The following is a 26041-nucleotide window of genomic DNA, read 5'->3' on the forward strand; positions in this document are numbered from 1 at the left end:
AGTGAGTTCTTGCAATTCAAACATGGTGGCAAGATCATGCAGAAATAGCAGCTGCCCATAATAGAGCTCGTAATATTCCTATTTCCATGGAACAGCTCATGGGTCTTGGGCCATGGGCTCAGGTTCAAGACCAGGTACTAATGAACGATCAAGCTATTGAGCAGCTCCGGTGTTGCTGTTTGAGAGCATGGGGGAGAATAGAATCTCAGGGAGATAAGTGCTCTTCCTTTCAAAAGGTGGTACAGGGTCCAAAAGAGCCCTATACTGATTTTATTGCAAGATTACAAGAGGCTGTTAAGAGACAGATAAATAATCTTGAGGCTGCGGACACAATTATGCAACTGTTGGCTTATGAGAATGCTAATTCTGATTGTAAGAAATTGATAGCACCCTTTAAAGGCAAGGGAACATTGACAGATTATATTAAGCTATGTCAGGGAGTAGGAACAGAGACCTACAAAGCTGATTTGTTAGCTCAAGTGATGGCTGCTCTGACCACAGGAAAATTTAAGGGACAATGTTTCAACTATGGGCAAGCAGGACATACTAAAGCTCAATGTAGGCAAAGAGGAAAATTCCCCCTGCAAAATGTAAGAACTAAAGCACCTGGTCTCTGTCCCAAATGTAAAAAGGGAAATCACTGGGCGAGTCAATGTCGTTCTAGAGCTAACAAGGATGGGTATCCCCTTCAGGGAAACTTATTTCTGGGCAAGCCCTCAGCCCCGAAAAACAAGGGGGCCAATTTTCCCATGACACCCAGCTTTCAGACAAATGTACCATTTTAAATTTATTACATGCCACGCCTGGCAGTGCTGGATTAGATCTCCCCATTCCCAGAGATTATCTTTTAATGCCTACCAAGCTTCCCGTTAAAATTCCAACTAATATTTATGGCCCTCTACCAAAGGGGACCACTGGATTACTTTTGGGAAGATCTAGCCTTACTTTAAAGGGAGTACTAGTTCACACTGGCATTATCGATTCAGATTATACTAGTGAAATTTCAGTGATGTTAACTACTGTGGCTCCGTACCGTTTTCAAAAAGGAGACTGCATTGCTCAGTTGTTACTTTTACCCTATCTCCGGGGTCAATCCAAAAATAAACAAAGAAACTCCAATGGGTTTGGAAGTACTGGAAAAACTGGAGCATATCTAACTGAGAAAATTTATCAAGATAGACCAATTTGTCATCTTAAAATACAAGGAAAAGAATTTTCAGGTCTAATTGATACTGGAGCTGATGTCTCTATCATAAGCTCATTACATTGGCCTAAGAAATGGCCATGTAATTCCTCCTCTGTTACTATTACAGGATTAGGACAGGCTGGCAATGTGCATCAAAGTGCCAATATTCTTCTCTGTGAAGGCCCCGAGGGTCAAAAGGGGTATCTACAGCCATATATTGTAGACTTACCCATTAACCTTTGGGGGCGAGATTTACTAAGTCAGTGGGAAGCCTCTTTGGTTATACCTTCCCCTAAGGAAGATACCCAGATTTTTCACTGAGGGCCACTGCTCCTGAACCCATTAAGTTAAATTGGAAGAATGACAAACTGATTTGGGTGGAGCAGTGGCCCTTAACACAAGAGAAATTACTTACTTTGCAAGGCTTAGTGGAGGAACAGATAGAAAAAGGACATATTGAAGAATCTTACAGTCCTTGGAATTTGCCAGTTTTTGTTACTAAGAAAAAATCAGGGAAATGGAGACTTTTAACAGACCTACGTGTGGTTAATTCTGCTATCCAACCCATGGGGTCTCTCCAACCTGGATTGCCTTCACCTAATCTAGTCCCACGCGAATGGCGAATAATTATCATAGATTTACAGGATTGCCTTTTTTTTTTTAATTTTTTATTTATTTTCAGCGTAACAGTATTCATTGTTTTTTCACCACACCCAGTGCTCCATGCAATCTGTGCCCTCCCTAATACCCACCACCTGGTTCCCCCACCCTCCCACCCCACCCCTTCAAAACCCTCAGGTTGTTTTTCAGAGTCCATAGTCTCTCCTGGTTCACCTCCCCTTCCAATTTCCCTCAACTCCCTTCTCCTCTCCATCTACCCTTGTCCTCTATATTATTTGTTATGCTCCACCAATAAGTGAAACCATATGATACTTGACTTTCTCTGTTTGACTTATTTCACTCAGCATAATCTCTTCCAGTCCTGTCCATGTTGCTACAAAAGTTGGGTATTCGTCCTTTCTGATGGAGGCATAATACTCCATAGTGTATATGGACCACATCTTCCTTATCCATTCATCCGTTGAAGGGCATCTTGGTTCTTTCCACAGTTTGGCGACCGTGGCCATTGCTGCTATAAACATTGGGGTACAGATGGCCCTTCTTTTCACTACAGTGGAACAGAGTAGAGAGCCCAGATATGGACCCTCAACTCTATGGTCAAATAATCTTTGACAAAACAGGAAAAAATATCCAGTGGAAAAAAGACAGTCTCTTCAATAAATGGTGCTGGGAAAACTGGACAGCTATATGTAGAAGAATGAAACTTGACCATTCTCTTACACCATACACAAAGATAAACTCGAAATGCATAAAAGACCTCAACGTGAGACAGGAATCCATCAGAATCCTCGAGGAGAACATAGGCAGTAACCTCTTTGATATCAGCCACAGCAACTTCTTTCAAGATATGTCTCCAAAGGCGAAGGAAACAAAGGCAAAGATGAACTTCTGGGACTTCATCAAGATAAAAAGCTTCTGCACAGCAAAAGAAACAGTCATCAAAACAAAGAGGCAACCCACGGAATGGGAGAAGATATTTGCAAATGACAGTACAGATAAAAGGTTGATATCCAGGATCTATAAAGAACTCCTCAAACTCAACACACACAAAACAGATAATCATATTAAAAAATGGGCAGAAGATATGAACAGACACTTCTCCAATGAAGACATACAAATGGCTACCAGACACATGAAAAAATGTTCATCATCACTAGCCATCAGGGAGATTCAAATCAAAACCACATTGAGATACCACCTTACACCAGTTAGAATGGCCAAAATTAGCAAGACAGGAAACAATGTGTGTTGGAGAGGATGTGGAGAAAGGGGAACCCTCTTACACTGTTGGTGGGAATGCAAACTGGTGCAGCCACTTTGGAGAACAGTGTGGAGATTCCTCAGGAAATTAAAAATAGATCTTCCCTATGACCCTGCAATTGCACTGCTGGGTATTTACCCCAAAGATACAGATGTAGTGAAAAGAAGGGCCATCTGTACAGGATTGCTTTTATACTATACCACTTGCTAAGGAGACTGTCCTCGTTTTGCTTTTACTATTCCCAGTGTAAATTTAAAAGAACCAGCCAAACGATATCAATGGAAAGTTCTTCCACAAGGAATGTTGAATAGCCCCACTATCTGTCAGGAGTATGTGGCAAAAGTTATACAGCCCGTTAGAAATCAATTTCCACAAATTTATCTTACCCATTATATGGACAATATATTATGTGCTGCCTCTGATAACATGCAATTGCAAGATGCATTTAGAATGCTTCAAATGCAATTTGAGAAATATAAACTGATTATAGCTCCAGAAAAAATACAAGCTACTACCCCTTTCTCATATTTGGGATTCATTATGGACAGGACCTCAGTTAAACCCCAAAAAGTTCAAATCCTTAGAGATAAAGTTACAACCTTGAACGATTTCCAAAAGTTATTGGGAGACATTAATTGAATAAGGCCTAAAATTGGAATTCCCACTTAGCTTTACTGCATCTATTTGCCTCTTAAAGGGAGATCCTGATTTAAACAGCCCCAGGACCTTATCAAAAGAGGCCTTAAAAGAATTACAATTTGTTGAAAGCCAGATTCATTCAGTGCAAACAGATAGAGTCCAACCTGGAATATCGTTAGATCTTCTCATTTTTCATACCCCACATACACCCACTGGATTAATTATCCAGGAGAAATTAATTGTAGAATGGATTTTTCTCCCAAATAATACCGTTAAAACACTCACTACCTATATAGACCATATTGGCTGTATTATTCAATTAGGAAGAAAAAGAATTCGGCAAATACAGGGGTATGATCCACAGGTTATTGTTCCTGCCTTTAAATAAGGCACAAATTGGGACGCCTGGGTGGCTCAGTTGGTTAGGCGGCTGCCTTTGGCTCAGGTCATGATCCCAGCGTCCTGGGATCGAGTCCCACATCGGGCTCCTTGCTCGGCGGGGAGCCTGCTTCTCCGTCTGCCTCTGCCTACAACTCTGTCTGCCTGTGCTCGCTCGCTCTCTCTAAAAAATAAATAAATTAAAAAAAATAAGGCACAAATTGAAACGGCATTCCAAAATAATTTAAATTGGCGAATTGGGGACACCTGGGTGGCTCAGTTGGTTGGGCAGCTGCCTTCAGCTCAGGTCATGATCCCAGCGAACTGGGATTGAGTCCCACATCAGGCTCCTTGCTCGGCGGGGAGCCTGCTTCTCCCTCTGCCTCCGTCTGCCTCCGTCTGCCAGTGCTTGCTCGCTCTCCCTCTCTCTCTGACAAACAAATAAAAAATATTTAAAAATAAATAAATAAATAAATTGGCAAATTGCTCTTAGTGGCTTTACTGGAAACACTTCTCTCATTATCCCTCTTTAGCTGTTGTTTCCTTTTTAAAACATACTGCTTTTGTGCTCCCCAAAATTACTTCTAGAAATCCAATAACAGATGCGCCTACGTACTTCTCTGATGGCTCTGTTAAAGGTAAAGCTTGTTGTTATGGTCCTACTTCAAACGTCATACCTAACTGGCCTCTCAGCACAAAAATCAGAATTAATGGCGGTTATTGCATTGTTTCAAGACGTTTCTTCATTTAATATGCTATCTGATTCTTTATATACAGTGTATGTTTTGCAGCATATTGAAACTGCTACCATTTCTACTTCTGATGTCTCCCTCCATTATTTTATCATTTGCAATCCCTTACTTATCAGCGCTCTGCTCCTTTTTATGCTACTCATATCCGAAGTCACACCGGCCTTCCAGGGCCTTTAACGAGAGGTAATGAAATAGCTGATTCTCTTATTTGCTCAGCTTTTCAGGAAGCCTCAGATTTTCACTCTCTTATGCATGCTGACCAAAAAGGACTTCAGCATAAATTCCCTATTACTAAAGAGCAAGCAAATTCTATTGTCCACTCCTGCTCTTCTTGTGCTGCTATTAATCTGCCTATGCAGCCGGCAGGTATCAACCCATGAGGCGTAGCAGCCAATGAAATAACGGCAGATGGATGTTACTCACATCCCTTCATTTGGGAGACAGTCCTTTGTTCATGTCACTGTAGACACATATTCTCGCTTCATTTGGGCTACAGCTCAAACTGGAGAAACTGCTGCGCATGTTATCAGACATCTCCACTCTACTTTTGCAGTCATGGGAATGCCTAAAGCCATAAAAACTGATAATGCACCTGCTTATGTTTCTAATAAGTTACAAGCCTTCTTTAAGATATCGAATATTAAACATTCCACTGGCATCCCATATAATCCTCAAGGTCAAGGAATTGTTGAATGGGCTAATCAGATGTTAAAATTACAGCTTCTTAAAAAGAGAAAGTGCGTGGTCCTCCTCAAGAGGTATTAGCACAACTTTTATTTACTCTTAATTTTTTGAATCGTGATGAGAAAAACACTGCAGCAATAGAAAGACATTTTAGTAAACAAATACAAGACAAAATTTATCCTCCAATCTGGTGGAAAAATATTACTTCTAATCAATGGCTCCCTGGTAACTTAGTTACCTGGGGAAAGGGATATGCATGTGTATTACCCAACGAGGCCGTCGAGCCCGTATGGGTGCCCTCTTGCTTTATAAAGGTCCGTCTTGAACAAGAGGAAGAAGCTCAGATTCGAACCGGTCCCACTGATCCTCAACTTCGAGGGCCTCACCTTAAAGAACACTCGGGTCACGTTACCTGGGACAGACAGAGCAAAGATTCCAACTTGGGGCCAGATAAAGAAACTGACCAAGAAAGTGGAGGAAGTTCTGGAGAGTGAGCAACGTCCTCTCACCCTTAACAACATGGCGGTAACTATGATGGCTCTCATCACAGTGGCCGTAAGTCTTCCTGGATGTTATGCACAAATGAATAACTTTACTTATTGGGCTTACATACCCAATCCTCCCCTACTCCGTCCAGTAGAATGGGGAGAAGATACAGTACCAATCTATTTAAATGATTCAAAATGGGTACCTGGAATTTTAGATCCTAGATTGCCGCTATTGCCCTTAGAGGAGGGCACGAGTATTAATCTTACTTTTGGATATCAAAATAGGCCAATATGTATCGGCAATCACTCCAGTTGCCTCATCCCTGATGATCAGAGATGGATGGTGGACCTTCCTACTAACAATTATTTGACTAAAGCTCAGTTACATTTACTCTCCATTAAAGGATTCCAAGCCAACAAATATCGGGGTCCTAGCTATAACACAGCACCCCCTATTCCCAGATACAAACCAATGCAAATGTGGTCTGATGAGGGAATTCACCCTTTATGGAAGGACTGTCGAGCTTCTCACCCCAGTATTCTTACTAATGATTCCTATGGAATTGTATGGGACTGGTCCCCTAAGGGGATGGCAGTCACCAATTGCACTGGGGAACCCTGTTCCTCTCATCGAAAGTTAAAATGGCAAGTTTTTGATGATCCCATTTTACTGCAAACTGTAGCTTCAGGAGATGCACCTCTGGTATGGCTTGGGCGAGGACTTTCTATGCCATCTCCTTTTGTTGATTATCATAAAAGACAAAAGAATTTATGGAAAGTCACCACCACTTTAAGTCACGTAGGAGTTTGGAATGGCTCTTAAATTCATCAGTCTAATAACTATGCATTTTCCTTTTCCCTTATGGATGTAGAATGGGTAAAAGCTTGTGTTAGAGATCCTTATGTTTTTGTTACTGGGAAAATGACTTTTAATCTTAGTAATAGAGAAATAGACTGTCTAAACTGTAAGATGTTCACGTGTGTAGATAGGAATGTGTATACAGATAAGTCTATCATTCTTTTAACTAGAAGAAGAATAGGCATTTGGTTACCAGTGAAACACCACCATGTTTGGGAAAGCGCTCCAGATGTACATAATACTTTTAACAGTATTGAAGAACTGGATCCATAGAACAAAGAGGTTTATTGGGTTACTTATAACAGCTATTTTAGGAATTATAGCCATTACTGCTACAGCTACCACTGCAGGAATAGCCTTGCATCAAACTATACAAACTACACAATTTGTACAGAAGTGGCACGAGAATGCTAGCAAAGCCTGGAATCAACAAACAATCATAGATCAAAAATTAGATGAACGTGTCTCTGATTTAGAAACAGCCATGATATATATAGGAGATGATCTTCAAAATATAAAGCTTAGACTTCGTATTTTATGTGATTGGAATGTTCTTCTGTGTTACTCCCCATGCCTATCAAATCAAATATCTTGGAGCAAAATTCGCCGACATATTACTAACCATTATGGTGATAATTTAACTTCAGATATTAAACAACTTCAAGACACGATTCTAAGTATTACTCACTCATCATTACAATCAGCTCCAGGAGTGAGTTTTACTCAAAGAATGATACTCTGTCTGACTTAGACCCTTCTACTTGGATCAAACAAACTGGTCTCGGTGTTATAGGTGGAATGATTATTCTTCTTACTGCTATAATCTTTTTATGCTTAGTCCTCAGAAGCATGTGAAAATCCCTCCAAAGACTGAAGAATCAAGAAGCTGCAAAATCAACTTTTCTACTCCTCCACAAACAAAAAGGGGGAGAATCAAGAAGCTGCAAAATCAACTTTTCTACTCCTCCACAAACAAAAAGGGGGAGATGCTACTGCCCCTCGGAACAATGTGTTACTTAAACTATAGCCCCTGGAGGATTTTACTAGTTACCAAGCACATTTGGATATGGCCTTAAGAAAAACATATACTGGCAACAGGTCTTTGGGGAGAAGGATGATACACGACAGTGAAGCTGGGCAGCTGGGGTTACCTGGCTCGCTCAGGGCGGAATGCCGCCCCTTCACCGAAGCCGGGCAGCTGGGAACGCCCAGCCCGCCCAGGGCGGAACGCCACCTGCTTGAGGGAAGCTGAGCACCCGGGAACGCCCGGTCAGCTCCGGGTGGAACGAAATACCGCCTGCTTCCCTTTTCTGTTATCGCTCCTTTCTCTTCCCAGAAGTGCCCGTGGTGAGATGAGTCCTTTGAATGTGCTTGATTAACTATAAACTTTATCCTCCTCCTTGCGTGTCCACGAGACATGTGACTAATGTTTGACCTTCATCGGTTCTTCTGTTGGCTATTGTTTCTATCTAATAAAAGCTCTGGAGTTGCTCGGGGCAGCAGTCTTTTCGACTGTTGTGCCCTGCTCCCAGTCTCTTGCAGCTGACTTGTTTGTGCCTAATTCTTCTCCCATTTGCCGACCGGAAGCGGCACATTACATTTATAATCAGAAAAAGAGAAATATGCACACACATATCTCATATGTGTGGTAATTTGACCCAACACAAAACATTTCCAGAAGACAAAAACAAAACCTAAGGCTTGTCACAGACACTTCTCTGTTCCTTTTCTTCCATAAAGCAAGCAAGGGAGGTTCAGACGTGAGAACTCACTGATTCTGATGCCCCAGCAGCCAGAAACAGGCAGCGGAGGCCCTTTCCCTTCCCATAGGACCTGTAAAGCTCTGTAGAGGAAAAGAAATGCCCAAGGGTGGCGGAGCTGTTCCTCAAAGGTGCAGCCCTGAGTCCAGAGCTTTCTCTCTCTCACTCCAGTAGCCTTCATCTCTTGGTGAGGCCCTCCCGACAGTGCCTGTACTCAATTTTTGTGGACACTTGACCAGATACTTGCTGCAAAGTAGGAAAACTGTGCAACTTGATGATCACTGTGTATAACACATGCACACATAACATAACCCCATGAATATCTAAAGAGGATCTAGACACTGCTCTGGGCAAGCCTGTGCCTTCCATCTCTTTCTCCCCTGCTTCCTCCTCTCACCATTACCCCACCCTTGTGACATCTGCAGGCTCACCGGCCCCATCCTGGTGCTCTGGCAGGAAAGACCCGCTAACTCCCTTGCCCGCTGTCATCCGCTGTCTTCATTATCACCAACATCAGGACCGTAGCTAGTATTGAGTTCTTATCAAGTGGGCATTGTTATAAATGTTTGATAAAGGATTTCATATCCACAGAGTTGTCATCACTCTCATTTTGCAGACAAGGAAACTGAGGCTTGGCAAGGTTAAATTTCCTCAAGATCACAAAGCTAGTAAGTGGAAGGGAGTTTATACAACCAGAGTTGGGGTGCTTTACCCTCTGCTGTACTAATAAGACCCCACAAATGTTAAGAATCCCTGCATGTGTTCCAGAACCATCTAAACGGACTCCTTTATCCCTCCATCCATGTTCTCAATCTTTGTAGATTTCCAACCCTGCTAGCCACATACCACCTTTGCTTCTCCCTTACACTTTTGACACAAGATAGTCTCTTCCTGTCCCCAAACCCAACTTTCCTGTCTGTACTTGCATCTCTCTTCCTTGTCTCAGCTTGTTTAAGGACACCTGTAAGGGTAACATACTTTCTACCTCAAGGACTGATATTGTCATACTTCTACTCAAACCACCTGAGCACTGCAAGCAGAAATTAGACTTATATTTACATGACATCTAGGGTCACGTGGGTGGCTCAGTCCTTTATTATCTGCCTTCAGCTCTGGTCATGATCTCTGGGTCCCAGGATGGGGCCTCCTGTACTGGGGCTCCTGCCCAGCAGGGAGTCTGCTTCTCCCTCTCCCTCTGTCCCTCCCCACCGTTTGTGCACTCTTTCTCACATGTGCTCTCTCTCAAATACATAAATCTACCCCCCAACCCTCAAAACAAAACAAAACACATTTACTCAGCAAGTAGAGTTCTCCATGCATATAAGCATGAGTATTACCAATTTCCAGCTTTCTCTTTTATTAGCTAAGGTCCTGTGGAGTTTTGGAGAAACCTGGTATTGATGGCTGAATTTTGGGATGTTTTCTCTTTTTATATAAATCTTGTAGCCTTTGGCATGCAGTATCAGCCTATGGATGTCTTTTTTTAGCTTCAAAGGATATATGTGACCAAGGTTTGTATGAGGAAGGATGGAAGGAAGAGGAGGGAGGGAAGAGGGAAGGAAGAGGGGGGGAGGGAGGAGGGAAAGAAGGAAGGGAGAAAGGAATCCTTTGTAATGTTTCAAAGTCCTGCCCCAGTTCTTCCACATATCCCCCACATGGGATATGACAAACCATATCCCATGACAAGCTGTAGGGCATTGTTATGAGGACAGGCAGGATGAACAAGCTTGCCAAAGCAAATCTTCTCAATTCAGCCTTGGAGTTACACAATTTCCTCTTCCTTGTGTATGTTCCAGTGTAATGCCTCCCAAATGAACTCTAATAGGTTTCCAGAAGGATCCAGACCTTTCCAGATACTGTGTTATAAAGAATATCATTTGAGTTCCCCCCTTCTGTTGTGTCTAACAACACTAGATGAGACAACTGTTCATACAAAACAATCCTACTGGCTGCAGAGGAAGGAGGAAGCAGAACCAGCCTCAAAGGTGTGTATCTGCGCAGGTACTCTGGGACTCATGCTCAGAAAGGCCCAGCTTGGTCTAATGCTCTTCTGTCTCTGACTTTAAATTCTAAATTTTTGAACAAGGAGCCCAACATTTGTATTTTTTCACTGGGCCCTGCAAATTACGTAGCTGGTCCTGACTGGAAGTATTTTCAGACAAAGGGCGTTTTATTTTGTCTTAACTGGCTCTGTTTCATAGATAAGAAACAGGACAATGGAGGCTCTTGCTGTTGCATGTGCCTGGGAGTTTTCTTACCTAAGTCCCACTTCCCCAAGAAAGAAGCTGGCAGCCTGCCTTCCCAGTCGCCCTGGAAGCGGGGGTGCAGACACATGACATAAAGCTCACCTGCCAGGTGCACGTGTAGGAGGCTCCCGTTCAGGGAGAGGTAAATGGAGATGCGGCTGAGGGCGCAGACTGTCCAGCCGGAAGGACGGTGCTGGTGGGGTCCTAGCGGTGTCATGGCTGCTGCAGCCTGAGATGACCGTTTGTCTGTGTGCACGCAGCTAGATGGACTGCTTGTCTGGGCTTGTGCTGCTGGTTGTGAGACCCCTTGCTGGGCACATTCTTTCCAACCTCCGTGTACTCGGCAGTGCTGAGCATCGGTCACTGCACTTTCGCGGTTAGTGGTTTGAGCCACCCCCTCCTGTTACGTGCATTCCACCAGGCCTTCCTGCCCCACCAAAAAGGTACTCTCTTAGCCCGTCTGGACGGCTATCACAAAACCCTACAGACTTGGGGAGCTTACAAACAGCAGAAGTTTCTTTGTCATAGTTGAGGAGGCTGGGAAGTCCTCTCCAAGTCCGAGGCACCGGCACCCTGGTGCTGTGGGGAGGACCCTCTTTGCTCAGGTTCAGAGGCTCGCGCCTTCCTGCCGCATCCTCACCTGCGGGGGGCGCTAAGGAGCTCGCTGGAGCTCTTACAGGAGCCGTGGATCCCCGCCGTGAGGGCTCCGCCCTTCTGGTTTAAGCACCCCCCAAAGGCCCCACCTACCCATGCCATTACTTTAGGCAGTAGGATTTCAACACGGACATTTGGGGCGACACAAACATTCACACCTTAGCAGGTGCTGATGCCCAAACCAGATAAGTCTCCCCAGCTCTCAATTCTCCACCACTTCGTCGGAGAGGATTCGACCAAACTCTATCAGCAGAATGGTCTGGCTCTCCTTGTGGGCTCGGAGTATGCTAACCTTCGGCTCCACCTTCTGTGCCCGCCAGTTCTCTCCAGCCCATCCTCCAGATCTCAGCTCAAGGGTCTCTCCTTCTGTGAAGCTCTCCCAGACCGACATTCCCAATCTAGGTCAGGTTCAGAGTTGGGTTTTGTTTTTTTTCTTTTTTTCCACTTTGTAATTATATGTTTTTATTTTTTATCTTTTTAAAAGATTTTATTTGCTTGACAGAGAGAGAGAGAGAGATCACAAGTAGGCAGAGAGGCAGGTAGAGGGAGAAGGAGAAGCAGACTCCCTACTGAGCAGAGAGCCTGATGCGGGGCTCAATCCCAGGACCCTGAGACCATGACCTAAGCAGAAGGCAGAGGCTTAACCCACTGAGCCTGGGTGCCACCCAGGCACCACAATTATATGTTTTTAAAAGCAAGGCCAGAGGGGCGCCTAGGTAGCTCAGTGGGTTAAAGCCTCTGCCTTCGGTCATGATCCCAGGGTCTTGGGATAGAGCCTGGCATCCGGATCTCTGCTTAGCGGGGAGCCTGCTTCCTCCTCTCTCTCTGCCTGCCTCTCTGCCTACTTGTGGTCTCTCTCTCTGTCAAGTAAAAACTAAGATCTTTAAAAAATAATAGTAAAAAATAAAAAGTAAAAACAAGGCCAGGGACCAAAGGTGGCGTTAAAAATATATAACCATTGTGACAGAGCCTGGCCAATCAGAGCAGACACCCTGTGGCCCAAGCAGCAAGGCCACTGGCTTTCACAACTGACTGGTCATGTTGTGGGTACCAACAGCAGCCACAGCAGGGATGGACTAACTCTGCTCATGGCTGGATCTTCAGCCCCTGGCCCAGTGCCTGGCACATAAAAGATGCTTAATAAATATCTAGTGAATAAATTATGGTTCTGTTGTTGATCCTTTTCTTTTTTTTTTAATTTTAATTTTATTTTATTTTTTGTTTTTGAGAGAGAGAGGAAGAGAGCATGAGTCGGGTGAGGAGCGGAGGGAGAAGTAGACTCCTGCTGAGCAGGAGCCTGATGTGGGGCTCCCTACTGGGACTCCAGAATCATGACCCCAGCAGAAGGCAGACACTTAACTGACTGAGCCACTCAGGCGTCCCGACCCTTTTCTTTAAATGTCAGTTTTGCTCCCTGGCTTTCATGGACCTAATGTGTTGGACCATCTGAGGCTTAACGTGGCCTTACTGCGGATATGGACACCACCTTGCTTTCCTTCCTAAAGCTGCTTGTCACAGCTTCCTGCTTTGTTCCCAGCAGCCACTCAAGTCTCTGGTGGAACAGTAGATTCCTTCCTTCAAGATCAGGATGCTCTGGGGTTCCCTGGGGTTCCTGTCTACACAGGGACTGGGCACCCTTGGGAACCAGGTCCAGCTAAGAATGGTTTAAGTTGACAGACTGTGGAAGAAAGAATGGAGGGGAATGCAATCCAAGAAGATCTGGTGTATGGTGGAATGTTCATTAGTGTGGCCACTGGTATGGTATTTGAGAGTGCTGTCTGTCAGCTTCTTAGAGAAGTACTGAGCTGGGCACCATCAAACCACATAGCTTCTCATAACCCAGATGTGCCCTACTCTCCCAGTCCGAGGGGACTTGAACATGCTGTCTCTCTGCATGGATTGCCCTTCCTGCAGACCGTAAGATCCACCTCAAGCATCATATGTTTGCTGTATCCTTTGGCACCCTCACCCACCAGAGCCTCAGTTGTTCATGGCCTCTTTGTACCTCCAGGCTCCCACGAATTCCAGTAACATGGTCCCTCTCCACTGTCTTGTCATTGTTTAGGACGCTGGTTTCTTTGAAGACCCACCCATCTTTGCAAACCTGACCCATTCACACCTGGATGAAGTGAACATTCCACATGGGGGTTTCATGAGAGAATAGATAGGAGGATGACCTGGGATTCGAAGACGAAAATGCAGGAGGGTGGGCGATTCTTTAATTTTCTTTTAATGTAATTTTATTTATTTATTTATTCATTTTAAATAAGCTCTACGCTCAACGTGGGGCTTGAGCTCACGATCCTGAGATCGAAAGTCGAATGCTCTACCCACTGAGACAGCCAGGCACCCTTTAATTTTCTTTTAATGTAAGTTTTGTTGCAGAAGGTAAGGGATGGTATGAAACAAACTTAAAAGCACTGTAAAGAAAAAAATCATGTGTCATACTTTTCTGTATTTATGCTATACTTCAATAAAACATTTGGAATGCATGATATAAGTCTGGGGCAGGGGAGCTGAGGGGGGAGGGTGACAAGTGGTGTAAGATCTTGGCATACCTAAAGAGGAAAAGAAAAGGCCCCAACTGACTTCCAGTCCACAGTTCGTCTTGGGGCCAGCGGCTCCTCAGGCTAATCCCATGGGACCCGCAGCCAAGACGCCCCTGGAACCAGGCTTGAGAACTCGGTGTTCACCGCCTTCCAGTTGCCACGGTTACCAGTCAACTTGCACAGCCACTCACAGCCTGTGACTTCTCTAGACGCTGCCAGTAACCTGGTGAGTAAATGGGTTTCTGTGGAAAAAGAGAATGCTATTTAAAACAAATAAAAAATAAGTTTTCTGAATATAAAAATAATAATACTTGCTCACTTGAAAAAATGTTTTTCTTTTATTCCTCTTATTTATTTTCTTTAAAAATTTCATATGTTTATTTGAGAGACAGAGTGAGCACAAGTTGGGGGAGGGGCAGAAGGAGAAGCACACTCCCTGCAGAGCAGGGAGCCCCAGGTGGGGCTCCATCCCAGGACCCTGGGAACATGACCTGAACTGAAGCCAGACACTTAACCGACTGAGCCACCCAGGCGCCCCTCACTTGAAAAATCTCATTTTATTTTATTTATTTATTTGTTTTTAAGATTTTATTTATTTATTTGAGAGAAAGAGGGAGAACACAAAGGGAGAGGGAGAAGCAGACTCCTCCCTGAGCAGTGAGCCTGATGTGGGACTTGATCCCAGGACCCTGAGCCAAAGGCAGACATTCAACTGACTGAGCCACCCAGGTGCCCTTCACTTGAAAAATTTTAAACCTTACCTACTAATTAGGAAAAAGGCAATAGATACCCTCTGTTGTACAACATGCCAAGTAGTGGACTTTATCCTCTATGTATATTCAAACACATATTCAAATTTTAAAACACACCGCGAGGTCTTGTTTGATATCAGGAATGTAATCGAGAGCAGAATCATTAAATCACAGGTTCTAGGCTTTTTACGCATTAAAATGCTGATTTTAAACGTGGAGTTGCCTCCTGACTGGTCTCCCAGCTTCTGATGCATTTCCCCTCCAGCCCGACTTCTTTCTATATCACTGCCAAGGCAATCATCCTAAGCCAGGGTCCTGATTGCATCAGCCCTAGTTCAAAATCATCAGTGCAAAATAAAACCTATGTTTTAAAATCTAATATTCAAGATCTTCCCATTTGACCCCTTTGACTGCCTTTCTAGCCTCATATCTTCAGAGACCCTCTGTGCTCTCCAGGTGCCTTCTCTCAGTTCCCCATTCTCAACCAGAGCCTCTACATCTGGTACCTTTGCTCACCTGCTTCTTGACATCTCACTTTGTTCCAGTCTCAGATGCATTTGTTTTTATGTCTTTCTTGCGGACAGAGTATTTACCCATTTGTCTTTGCGTCTGTCACAGTGCTTCTTCCCTGACCAACCGTGACCCAGTGAGCAGTTGCTATGTGAAGGAATCAATATTGAATTTAAAATTGAGCAAGATTACCAGGGTTGAGGAATAGAAAGAAAAATCCCATACTGCTCCTCTGGTGTTTCTCCTATATACACAGAACACTTTACTTCTGACATTCTGGTCACCAAGTATGCGGGTTTTTTCCACACCAAGAAGTTTTCTGACACCAGCTGGGTGACCTGCAATTCAGTGAATTCTGACACTGTCTACCTCAAGATATGTTCAGAGTCCACAGGGGAAAGGCTCAGTCCCACAAGGCTGTGCACCAACCCCTCTTCACACCAGTCATCAGTCCAGATTGTTTCCCGTGCTTCTGACTGAACAGCGATAGGTTAGAAGTTCCCGTTTTCTTCTCCTTGGGTTCGGCTCATTTGCTAGAGCACCACACAAAACTTAGAAAACCCATTTAGTCACTAGATCCCTGGTTGAAGACAAAGGATATGACTCAGGAACAGCCAGATGAAAGAGACACACAGGTCGAGGTATGGGAAGGGCAAGGAGCTTCCAGGCCCTCTCCAAGTGCTGCCGCTTTTCCCATATGGCCATGGGTTCACCACCCTGGAAGCTCTCCAAACCTCATTCTTTTGGGTTTTTATGGAGGCTTCATTGCATAAGCGCGATTGATTAGATAATGGGCCACTGGTGACTGATTCAATCTCTAGCCTCTTTCCCCTCCCTAGGGGGTCAAGGGATAGGACTGAACATTCCAACCCTTTAAGCACCTATTTGGCTCCCCTGGCCAACCCTTCAGTGTGTTCAAAAGTCACCTCATTAACGTACCAAAAGACAACATTAACCCTTCTCAGCATTTAGGAAATTCCCAGGGTTTTAGGGAATTTTTGCCAGGAATGGGAGGAAGACCAAATAAATATTCCTTCTTATAAATCACAATAGCACAGGTAACCAAGTGGGGTGACAGCCTGACATTGTGGCTAAGAGTCAGGATTCTGGGGCCTCACAATCTGGCCCAAATCCTGCCTTTATGCCTTGTTAGCCACATGGCTCTGGGCAGATCCTGTCTGTCTGGTAAATAGAGATTACAAGTGCTCAGAACAAAGTGAGTTCCTGTGCATAAAGAATGCAGAATGGTGCCAGGCCGGTAAGTGGGCACTGTGTCACGCATTCGTTGCTGATACTATTGTAACTGTGGGAATCATTAATAATCACTTAAATAAACACTAACTATGAAGACAGTACTTTCTAGTATAGGTCCAGAGATTACTCTGCAGCAGTCACTGAACTAAGCACTTTCATAAATGCGCTCTCTCTCTCTCTCTCTTTTTTTTTTTTTTTTTGCTAGAGAGGGAGAGAGAGGGGCATAGGAGGGGCAGAGGGATAGGGAGAGTGAGAATCCGAAGCAGGCCCTTCTACCCAGTGCAGGATCTGATGCAGGGCTTGATCTCACAACTCAAGTTCACAACTCAAATTCATGATCTGGAGATCAAATCAGGAGCTAGATGATTGACCTACTAAGTCACCTCATACATCTTTTGTTAATCCTCATCCAGCCCCATGAGATCATCAGTTCCACTATTATCCTGTTTCACAGAGGAGGAAATGTGAACATAGAGAGCTTTCTTTCTTTACTTGGCTGAGATCCCACAACTTTGGTGCCCCGATCAGCCCTCTGGTCTGGGTGGCAGCCAGCTTGAGCTGAAGCAGCAACATCAGCCCTCCTTTCTCATCAACTGACACACCCAGCACCAGCACTCAGTGGGTCCTTGATGCATGTCTGCTGAGCCAGGGGTAAATGATTGGACTATAGGAGAAATGCTCATGGAAGGCCCCAGAGCACAAGAGGGCATAGGCAGGCCCATGGGAGAGCTGGGTTCTAGTCTTTTTTGTTTTGTTCTGGGTCTCTGTGGTAGCCATCCCTAAAGTTGGTTATTCCCTCTAGCACAACAGACTTGATAACAAGGGATGTGGCAAACACAAAAAGGAAATGGTGGAAACCATGATGGTGAGGATACTGACAGCTCAGCAAATCCAAAGACACAAGTAACTTTACCCTCCATGGTGAGGAGGTCTCCACCTCCAGAGGCTCTGACAGGAGCCCTCATGGCTTACTTGGTCCATGTCAGTGTCCCCCCAAAGCTTCAAAGGTAACAAGATAAAATAGAAGTCTAATTTGAAAGGGAATTTCAAATATGTGAGAAAAAGTGTAACCAGGTGTGTGAGGCCTTTCTTGCTAAGCTACCTGATCTGCCTGGTGCTTCCCTCAGGGGAGTGGAGGGACATTCACCGAGACTGGAGAACGTGGGAATTTTCACCAGGGGGACCCGATTTTGAAGCAACTGATTGTGCTGGTAAATAAAAAAGGAGAAAAAGAATAAGAAAAAAAAAATCCCCCCCCCCAAATTCTGAATATTGGTTGATTTAAAATATATTTGGAAAGGCATAGGACATCAATCAAAAAGCATGACCACCCTTTTCTAATGGTTTTCAAAGATGTGGAGTGGGAGTGATCGCATCTTGGCTGCCTGATAGGTTACATGTCTGAAACTCACCCTGAACACAATTGTTATGGCTTGCCTTGTGTCCCCCCCAAAACTCACATTTTGTTACCATGGTCCCAGCAAACCAATACTTAATGAATATGTCAAAAATAAAGTGTAAAGGCAGACACCTGCTAAAGTGAAAGCCATCTTCCTTGATTCCTTGTTTCATAAGATAGTGAAAATAAAGGTTTGCAAAGGATGCCAAGTAGACGTGGGTGAACAGAGTGACAATTTGAGAAATATCTGTGATCCTACTCCACATGGGGCAGTCCAGAGCAGAGCTGACCCAGCAACCAGTGCTTATTCTTCGATTTATTTAGCTTTCTGTAATTCCCAGTGCAGAAATTGGAACTCAGAGAAACGCATCTTTGTCAGAAACTTTGCAGTTGCTGGACACCTAATTGACAGTCTTGTGAAACACAACGGCCAGCCTCACACTTGACAGAGGACATTTGGCACCAAGGAAAAGGGCAACCTGAAAACCCATGCTAGCCAACAGGGCACAACTATTGTTGAAACTGGGAAACTACCTTTTGGAGCCCTGGCGGGGCTTCTGAATATTCACATTAATAACCAGTGAAGCAGGTTGTAGAATCTGAACTTTGCTAATTTCAGTACAGTTGCTCATTATTTATAGCCTTAAGTTTTTGTGCTTTCTTGGTAGAGTCTATCTTAAGATATGTCCCTATAATAAGAGATGTATATCTATTAAATTACTTAGTGTTTTAGGAATATCGTTATTTCTTTCCCCAAAAGATATGGAGTGCTGCAGGTTCTCTAAAGCATAGTTATTCTTTTGCTATGACATTTTTGTACTTTGAAAGTCATATTATCATGTAGATATTAAAGGGTAGCTATCAAGATTACTCTAACTCTTCATTGAAATGACATATTTGAGAAAAATGCATGTTGAAAAGCCTATCCAAGTGTGTGTATTTCCACCTTGTGCAGAAGTAGAAGGGCTTTTATTTGGCTTGTACCTGCTGCACCTGCATGATTTCACTTTAGAAATGTGACATAATTAATTCTAAGATGGTTCTTGTAAATTTTACTATTTGGGAATAACTAGCACATAGTTAAAAGCTCTCAGAAGAACATTACACTTGTTTGGATTCTGTGTGACACAGTGATCTGCACAGAATTACAATCAGAATGAAGTTCTTGTTTACCACTGCTGCTGTTAAAAGAATTTAGGGGACATGGTGTGGGGGCTGGGGGTTGAAAAGAGAGAGAGAGAGAGACTCTTCTGACCCTTACCAACTGATAATTAAACTAGTAATTGCTCTTTCTTTTTATGTATGTGATGGAGACACAAGGTATTTTGTGATTGCATGGTGGAAGACCTAATCTAGTCTAGCATCAGGGAAGGGAGACTTCCTAGAGAAGTGACCTATAAACTGAGACAGAAAAGATAAAGGTTATTTAGCCAGATGAGAGGTAGAAGGGCTGGAAATAGTCCCAGGTAGGGAGATTAATATGTACAAAGATTTATATCCTCAACTGCTGAGTTTGTCTTAAATGTCTGCACTTTGTTTATTTAACAAATTTATATACTCAGCCAGTAGTTACTGATTTTCTTGATTAGGAGTCTGGGAGAGGTAGTGACCGATACCTTGTAACCAAGGATGCAAGACTGTTTTGAGTTTGGCCCTGCTGGTCCCTTCTTCTCCAAAGGAGTTGCTGAACAAAGCTGCTTTAGATGAGCACAAGCATAGATTGGAAATCAGCTTCCAGTATTAACCACTAGATTGTCAGTCTCCCCACTAGGGGCCATCCCTGTCTAAGCTAAGGTGGACAGGCCCCTGAGAACAGCACACTCATAATGTGGTAAACTTGCCCTAGAATCCCTTGCTCATAGAACTCATATTAAGGAGTTCTTCCTTCCTGGAAGAGAGGGATTGAGGTTGGGAGGTGGGAACGGGACAGCCTAGGCAGAAAAACAGGGAGAAATGCTGGGAAATTCTGCCCATATCCTGGATAGACTTCATGAAAAATGACAAGTGAGAGGTTCTGGGAAGCTCTCAAGCTTCACAAGGGATTACGATATAGTGTGTGTGCTGGGGTTGGAGGGGAGTTATAATCAACAGCATTATTGAAAGTATGTGTCAATCGCCCATTGCAGGGGCCAAATTTGGCCCATCACTTGCTTCTGTACAAAAAACCACAAGGGGTTTTTGCATTTTTAAGTAGTTGAGCAAGAGCAAAAGAAGAAGATTTCATGAAATGTGGAGATTACATAAAGTTCAAGTTTCAATGTCCATAAATAAAGCTTTGCTGGAATTTAGCCTCGCTCATATCTATGGTTGCTTTCAAGCTGCAGTGGCAGAGCTGAGAAGCTGCAACAGAGATTGTGTGGCCCTCAAAACTGGAAGTATTTATTATTAGTTCCTTTCAGGAAATGTTTCCTCACCAATGGTCTGAAAGTTTGGGAAGGTCAGTGGCTCACAACCCAGATGCTGTCCTGGGAGAATCATGGACAATCTGGTTGATGCGTGATGACTCCACTCTCTGCTTTCTTCACCAATGCACAATACAAATACATAATATTTCATTTTCTTTTAACATCATCTGCTCTGTGGTCACACCTGTGACAAGCCTATGACAAACATTTTCTCAGCGGGGAGGAGGAGGGTTTTCCCCCCTAGGTTTTTGCTGAGCTGTTTTTTTATTGAGAACTTGAAAATCAAGAAATTCCTTTTATGACTTGAGCCAGATTTAAGCTGTTGACTGACTTGAAGTTGTTGAATCTCCTCAAAAATAGATCCTGTGATAGAATAAATTGAGGTGGTTGTTTTGGGAGGTGATTCCAGGAAAACATTGGTGAGGGAGTAGAAGTGGGAGCAGAAGTGCAGGAAGCCAATCCAGGATTGCCAAGTGAAGACAGCTGGAGTTTATGCTGAAGACAGCATAAAACATACTTCTGAGTTGTTGCACCTGGTGAGAGGAGGTTGGGACATTTATCTACCTATCAAGCATTAGTTGAGAACTGCTCCCAGGAGGACATCTGGCCTGCATTCTGGTTTCAACTGGTTGCCCCACCAGAGATGAATCAGGGGAATCATTGAACCATCAAAAGGGCATTGCATAAGTTTACATTTAAAACCAAATTCAGACTTACACATAATTGAGTATTACAGAGAGTTAAATTTTTTTAGAAAACTGTTCTGAAGTTATCAGTTCTAGGTGCACTATAACTTACATTATGGAATAATTTATCATATTTAATCCAATATTGTCAAAGCCTATAAAATACACATCATGACTTTAGTAACAGCTGTATCAGCAGAAAATCCTTCTTAAAATTTAAAATTATCAAGAATTATTTGTGATACTGAATTTGCCAAGATTGACTTGACAAGCTTCAATTACATGGATTGAAAATTAAGTTGCTGAAAGTATGGACTTCAATGACCTAATAAGTGAATTTTCAGAGAGGCTGAGCCATGAGTGTGTTTTGGGTGTTGTGGTTGTGTCAGCTTAGACTCTGTATTCAGCAGTCTTCAGGAGATCTGAGTATTTCCATTCCTCTGATGGGCAGTAACTCAGATTAATGTCCACAGTCCCTTTGAGAAAGGGTCAGGGAACTCACTGTTTTATGTTTCTGTGGCATTACAGGCACTTCCTCCTCCTGAAATGATTGGAGGTGGGTATGAGATTCTGGATACAGATCTGGGACCCGGGTGGTGGGTTGTGATCTTTCTCAGCAATAGCTTACCATCTTTGGCTCCCTTGTTTTTCATCACTTTTGATGTTAAAGGTCAAACACATCTTTGTTGATGCCTGTCTTTCTTGCTGTAAGGAACCAGAGGATCTATTAGTGTCTGTCTCAGATTCCTGCGTGTCAGGATCCCATCTACCCCTGATGACTTCATTGCCATATGGTGATCATGTATGCCCTGCCTATGTTAAGTAAGTGCTACCTCCCAGGCTTGGCTACTTCTTGGCACTAGGAAACCTTGTCTCATAACTTCATCCCCACCATTATCCCTGGTCTTTAGCATAGAACCACTTCTGAACTTCTCATGAGGCTAGCATACTCATTACTAGCACATTCTTTACTGCTTTAATAAATCATAATAATCATATTCTTTCAAGCATACCCAGCTCTCTGAGCCTTTACCCCCACCGATCTCCCCTCCCCAACTTCTTTTTATTGCTCTGTCAAAGTAGAGTAGTAAATTGATTTTATTTACTTCAAGGCATATTTTTTCCCCTAGTTTTCAACAAACCATTCCAACAGCGTTATTAAGACTGGCTCTAGGTATCCTTGCCAGGTTGTTAAATTTGAGTGGTGGGACAGTACCTTCTTACATTTTTTCTTATCCAGCCTTCTATGTTCCATACCACTATCCCCAGTCCTACACCATGCTCAGGTATGTTTTCCCAGTTCTTGGCATACATATAAGGTAGATTTACCATTTTCCTGGTTAATAATTTCATTTCTAAGTGAAGGAAAATATTTTCCCCAGGTGAGTACTTGAACCTACTTATCAATCTAGAAACAACTAAGAAATATAAGTCTTGAAGAGGACAAGCATCATCTTATAACATAAGGGCCTGTGCTGGTCTCCAGGCAAAGTGAGCTGCTATCTTCCAGCAAGGGGGAATCATGGGAATCTGGGGGGGGGGGTCTCATGGGAATCTGAGGGTTCCAGGTTTTCAATCCCATGTACCAAATGTCCCCATCCCAAATCTCAGGGTCCTATACCTTCCCTGTCAGGGAAGGATATCTGCCAGGTTATAGATTAGGACTTCTTGTCACTCTGCTCTGCTCACTCATGTCATGTTCATCACAATCTGTTCTGGGCTTCCCTCCTACCAGAGGTAAGGGTCTCCTTAAATGCACTGAAGAGGTCTTCTGACTTCACACCATGCCCCCACATCAATAGCTGGCTGACCTGATTCTGTCATTTTCTGCTCTCAGTACTTTGGCGGTACTGGAAAGCAACAATGAACTCCACATTCCTTATAATTGCCATTTTTACTTCCATCTCTCAGTCACTCAGTGTGTAAGTCAGCGCATCCTTCTCCCCCAGCACATCACAGTTCCCCTTAGTGAGGGTCTTAGTGATATAATGCCACAGTGTGCCAGGGGAGGGAGGATTGAGAGCAGAGACTGAAGAAGCCAGTGATGAGTGGGTTGCTAGGCAATGTGTCACTGAGGGCTACTAGCACTTAATTCTGTAGGGAGTTTTGGGTTGACAGGGTGGAATATTTCTGAGTTATCTCAGTAGAGGTACATGCGGGCAAACAAAGGTCTTTCTCCTTTGTTCCCATCAGTCATTGGTTGAGGGGTGCTCTCAAGGAGGGTGTTAATTCCTGGGCATGTTCAGGCTGCCCCGTGTGTGGGCAGAGCAGGTTTTAGAAGTCAGAGAAGGCTCTTGGGCAAAGGGTTACAGGTGCCTCTCATTGGAAGTTGGGTAGGTGTGTCCAAACATAGTTATGGCCAAGGGGATAAGCATGAGGCACCAGCATTTTCTGCTGTGGTCAGATTTTTTACCACTTGATTTAATGTTTCCCAGTTAACAGTTTGGGTTTTATTCAGTTTTTTTAGTTTATTCAGGACTTCTTTCTGGGATCATTTCGGTTTTGACCCTACCTCAAAATTCTTTCTTGTTACTGTTAGGGTCCGTGATCAAAGGAACGAGACTGATGCAAAGCGAAAGTCAAGCAAAGCTTTATTTCGCGCCAAGCATCGAAAATCAAACCGACTGGTAGGGGCCGTCTCTTACGAAGAGACAGTGACGACGACCCTGACAAGGCCGCTCGGGACAAGGCCTCTCTGGACGAGGCCGCTCCCCTACGAGGCCGCTCCCTGGACAGGCCACTCCCCGGACGAGGCTGCTCCCAACGATGAAGAGGCAATGATGACTATGAGGACGACAGCCCCGATGACGCAGACTCTGCTCCCCATGACGCTGCTCCCGGCGAGGCCACTCTGGACAAGGCCGCTCTCCGACGATGCCACCCTGGATGAGGCCGCTCTGGACGAGACTGCTCCAGACAAGGCTGCTGCCAAAGAGGCTGCTTCCCAGACGAGGCCACTCCCCGGAGGGAGGATGCTCTGGCAAGGCCTCCCGACAGCTCTTACAGCTCTTACTGCTCCAGCGAGACTGCTCCTACTAGCCTCGCAAACCAACTTTTATAGAGGCACTTTTAGCCGGGCTATACACAGGTAGCCAATGAGATTGCAATACACAGAGAAAACTGCACAGTCATGCTAGATCTGCCACACACACAAAAATTGCTAGTTTACACACGGGCGGCCAATTGAATTTCAATTTACCCTAGTAGAAAAATTATCATGTAGTCTACCATGAACTACAATAGGAGACAAAATTCGACAAATGCTAGCTCTCAGGAGTTACACTTTTTGATTTCTTGAAGAGGAAGTGATTTAAAAAAATCATTGTGCACTTCTCACCAATTTACTTGTCAAAACTAATTAAATTTCATTCACCAGTTAAAGCAAGTCATATAATCTCACCAAGTCTGCCTAATTTAAAGGGAACAAGGTCCAGTATTAACAAGTAGTGATGTGGTTATAAGTGTTTAAACCATATGAAAGGGGCACCTGGGTTCCTCAGATGGTTAAGTGTCTGCCTTTGGCTCAGGTCATGATCCCAGGGTCCTGAGGTTGTGAAACCTGGACTGAGTCCTGGCGGAAGAACCAAGCGGAACTCGGAGACTTTGGAGGATCGGAGGTTTATTTAACACCAATGGGCTCAGACAAGGTTGTTCTCCAAAGGTCTGAGCCCCAAACACAAGCAGGGAGGGGGATTTATACCCTTCTACTTCAGCATACTTGGTACTTTTGGCGCACGCACGTGGGAAATAGGGTAGGAAAGAAGAACCTGGAAGGGCTTTGATACAGGGAGTGGAATTCCCTTGCTGGTTTGGTCAGCCATCCTAGAGTACAGTTTTTCCCTATCACTGGCATTGAGTCCTGCTGAGCCTGCTTCTTCCTCTTCCTTTGCCCCTCTCCCTCTGCTTGTGCTCTCCCTCTGACAAATAAATAAAATCTTTAAAAACAAACAAACAAACAAACAAACACAAATACATGAAGGGCACAGGGGAGTCTGCTCCTGGTCTCTTAACTTCTCTGTGTGTTTTAAAACCTAACTAAAAACTAAAAAGAAGCAAACAAACCACCCCCAACAAAAACCCCACCAAACACCAAAGCAAAATAAATCACCATCAACAAAACCCCAGTTGAAACCTAATTATTATCCTATGATCCCCAGTTACATTGGTATAAAAATCCCAGCCCACATTCTCCTCTAAGATTGAGAATGTGCTAAAAGATCACAGATGACTTGCCAACATTAGCTAAGAAGGGTAGAGTATTTTTTGTGTGCCTGGAGCAGTTCTTTTTTTTTTTTTTTTAAGATTTTATTTATTTATTTATTTCACAGACAGAGATTACAAGTAGGCAGAGAGGCAGGCAGAGAGAGGAGGACACAGGCTCCCTGCTGAGCAGACAGCCGGATGCAGAGCTCAATCCCAGGACCCGATCCCAGGACCCGATCCCAGGACCCGATCCCAGGACCCTGGGATCATGACCTGAGCCAAAGGCAGAGGCTTTAACCCTCTGAGCCACCCAGGCGCCCCAACCTGGAGCAGTTCTAAGTCCCATGCATTAACGTTTTGGGGCTTCACAATGCAATTTGCAAGATAATATCCCATCCCCATCCCCATTTCCCAGGGAGAAACCTCAGGGTCATAGAGCAGGAAAATAACCCAAGATACCATAGCTTGGGACTTATAAAGCCAGGACTCAAACCAGGAGAAATGATCTTAGTACTTGTACCTTAATCACTGTGCTGGACCATCCACATAGTAACTATTTGCCAAAATCATCATCATCACCAACATCTTCCACAGGCAATGTCTAATTATTGTATTTCCTTTAATTACAAAAAAATTAAGAAATGTATTATGTCGAGTTACATTTCTCAAATGTCATTCCCCACAAATAACTGGTCTGAATGTGGTGCATATTTTTTCAGACGCCTTTCTGTTTACACACTTTTGTTTCCATGTTT

Source organism: Martes martes (assembly GCF_963455335.1).
Source record: "Martes martes genome assembly, chromosome: 2".
Lineage (NCBI taxonomy): Eukaryota > Metazoa > Chordata > Mammalia > Carnivora > Mustelidae > Martes > Martes martes.